The sequence below is a fragment of the Halichoerus grypus genome, chromosome X (assembly GCF_964656455.1).
Source record: "Halichoerus grypus chromosome X, mHalGry1.hap1.1, whole genome shotgun sequence".
Classification (NCBI taxonomy): Eukaryota; Metazoa; Chordata; class Mammalia; order Carnivora; family Phocidae; genus Halichoerus; species Halichoerus grypus.
The window spans coordinates 29,414,183-29,417,617 of NC_135727.1; the positions used below are offsets into that span (position 1 = coordinate 29,414,183).

Genomic DNA, 3,435 nt, shown 5'->3' on the forward strand with positions numbered 1-3,435 from the left:
AAGAGGTTCTTATTCATGGAATGTCAAAGGTGGCCTAGTAGGAAATACGCACTTCCATCCCTAATTGGCAGTAATGAGGCAACATACCATTTCCCACCCTTGTGTGGTGACTGAGGAGTCCTATAAAAGTTTAATAAGATCCAGAGTCTCATAACATAATAGCCCCAATTGCCAGGATACACAAAAATAATCATTCATCATACTAAGAATCAGGAAAATCTGAACGAGGAAAAGAAAATCATCAGATGAAAACAAGAGACACAAATAATAGAATTATGTGACAAGGATGTTAGTCATCATAATGTTTCAATGAAAAATTATGTAAAAGATTGAAGAAAATGAAAAGATAGAAAGTCCCAAAGTTCCCATCAAATAAATATAGTGTCCCAGCAAAGAAATAGAAGACATAAAGAAAATCAAATTTTAGAACTGAAAATATAGTAACCAAAATGAAAAATTGCTAGAAGGAGCCAAAAGCAGAATAAAGTTGATAGGGGAAAGAATGAGTGGACATAAAGATAGAATAGTAGAAATTACCCATTTTGAGAAGTATGAGCAGGAACTCAGGAAGACTCAGCTTATTAAAGCTGTCCCAGTGACAAAAACAAGCTCTGTGTTTGAAGACCCAGTGTCAGTAAATTCACCAATATAATGATGAAAGGAGGAAACAAAGTACTGGCCAGATCCCTCATGATGCAGACTCTGGAAGCTGGGAGAAGGAAGGAGTTTGAGAAGTACCATGCTGCTTCTGCAGAGGAACAGACAACCATCCAACGCAACCCCTACACCATCTTCCACCAAGCACTGAAGAACTATGAGCCTGTGATTGGGCTGGTACCCATCTTCAGAGGTGGCCATTTCTACCAAGTCCCTGTGCCACTAGCTGAGCGGCGTCGTCGCTTCCTGGTCATGAAGTGGATGATTACTGAGTGCAGGGAGAAGAAGCACTGGTGGATGCTGATGCCAGAGAAGTTGTCACAGGAGCTGCGGGAGGCTTTTCACAAACAGGGCCCTGTGATCAAGAAGAAGCATGACATGCACAAGATGGCGGAGGCCACCCATGCCCTGGCTCACTCCTGTTGGTGGTAGATGGAGGGTAGAGGCTCAAGGAGGAGCCCAGGGCTTTCTGCTGCAAGAAACAACAGGAGCCACTGTCATGGTGAAAAACACTTGTTGGTTAAGGATGTAGTTCCCTTTTAAAGGCCGGCAGGTCTCATAAAGGTGGAGCAACATATGTATTGCTTGTAAGTCCTTTCTTTGGGGGCTAAAACTTGCTCTTCCTGTCCCATTTCCTTACAAAGAGGGAACATATCAATTTGGATTTCCCCCAGGAAACATAGGGCCCATCCAGCCACTCTTCCCTCAATTCAGGGTAGGACTTAGGACAATACTAAAGGAAGTGGGATTTGTTTTTTGTTTTTAAGATTTATTTATTTATTTTAGAGAGAGGAAAGGAGAGAGCACATGGGGGGAAGGGAAGAGAAAGAGGGGAGAAAGAATCCCAAGCAGACTCTACGCTGAGTGTGAGCCTGATGTGGGGCTTGAGCCCACAACCCCTGAGGTCACTACCTGGGCTGAAACCAAGAGTTGGACGCTCAACTCACTGTGCCACCCAGGCACCCCAAGAAGCAGTTTTAATATTAGAAAAGGTGAATTAGAAAATTCTCACCCTGGGGGGTGCCTGGGTGGCTCAGTCGGTTAAGCATCTGCCTTTGGCTCAGGTCATAATCCCAGGGTCCTGAGATCGAGCCCTGCATCTAGCTCCCTGCTCAGCGGGGAGCCTGTTTCTCCCTCTGCCTCTGCTTGCCGCTCCCCCTGCTTGTGCTCTCTGTCAAATAAATAAATAAAATCTTTAAAAAAAATTGTTTTAATTAAATAAAAAAATAGAAAGAAAATTCTCACCCTGAACTGGTATAGCATGTGATGTGGCTCTGCCATTTACCTAAACTGAATGGAAATTTAAAAAAAAGGATAAAGTAAAAAGAAATGACCAATACTGAACAACAGAAAAAAAAAATAGATGGGAAAAAATACTTAGGGACCTGTAGTTCTATAACAAAAGATCTAACATTCACGCCATCAGAGTCCCATAAAGTGATAAGAAAGAATGGCACTAAAGTAGTATTCAAAGAAACAATGGCTGAGGGGTGTTTGGCTGGCTCAGTTTGTAGAGCATGTGACTCTTGATTTCAGTTTGTGAGTTCAAGCCACATCACTGAGTGTAGAGCTTACTTTAAAGCAAATAAATAAACAAATAAATAAAAAAGAAATAATGGCTTAAAATTCCCCAAATTTGGTGAATAACATAAACTTACAAATGCAATAAATCTACAAATGCAAAAACCTCAAACAGGATAGACCCAAAGAAATTCATGCCACAATACATTAGAATCAAACTCCTCAAAATTAGAGACAAAGAAAACCTAGAGAGTAGCAAGAGAGAAATGACACCTTACTTTCCAGGGGAAAAGAACATAAATTACAGCAGATTTCTCAATACAAGTTCAGGGTGAGCGCAGCCAGGAGGTGGGTGTTCCCTTCCTCCACACAACTCCCACTCATGGCTCTCCCTTGAGGCCAGAAGGGAGTGGCACACTATTTTTAAATGCTAAGCAAAGAAATATCAACCCAGAATTCCATATCCAGTGAAAATATTCTTCATGAAAAAAGGACAAATCAAGACTATATCAGATGAAGGGAAATTAAGAGAATTTGTCACCAGCAGACTCACCCTAAAAGAACAGCTAAAGGAAATTAATGAAGCAGGAAGGAAATAATAAAAGAAGGAATCTTGGAACATTAGGAAGGAAGAAAGTATAATGAGAAGAGTCAAAAATTGGGCAATACAATAGACCTTCCTTTTCCTCAAGTTTCTAGACACTAAAAATGAACTATCTGGGAAAAAAAATTGTTTTTAATCACATGTACAATGTCATCAAAACAACAAAATACTTAGGAATAAATTTAACCAAGGAAGTGAAGCTCTATACTGTGAAAACTGTAAAACACTGATTAAAGAAATTGAAGAAAATGTAAATAAATGGAAAGATATCCCATGTTCATAGGTTGGAAGAATATTGTTAAAATTTCCATACTACCCAAAGCCATTTGTAGATTCAATGCAATCTCGACCAAAATTCTAATGCTATTTCTCATAGAAATAGAACAAACAATCCCAAAACTCATATGGAACCACAAAATACCCTGAATAGCCAAAGCAATCTTGAGAAAGAACAAAGCCGGAGACATCACATTCCTGATTTCAAACTATATTACAAAGCTATAGTAATCAGAACAGTATGGTACTGTCATAAAAACAGGCACACACACCAAAGGAACACAGTTAAAAGCCCAGACATAAACCCACACATATATGGTCGACTAATATGTGACAAGGGAGCCAAGAATAGACAATGAGGAAATGATAGTCTCTTT

General features: G+C 39.8%; 1 pseudogene; it reads left to right on the forward strand.

Annotated features, from left to right (window-relative positions):
• The first annotated feature begins 502 nt into the window (after window positions 1-502).
• On the forward strand, window positions 503-1,089 carry LOC118523229 (small ribosomal subunit protein uS7m pseudogene; annotated as a pseudogene).
• Window positions 1,090-3,435: the final 2,346 nt, after the last annotated feature.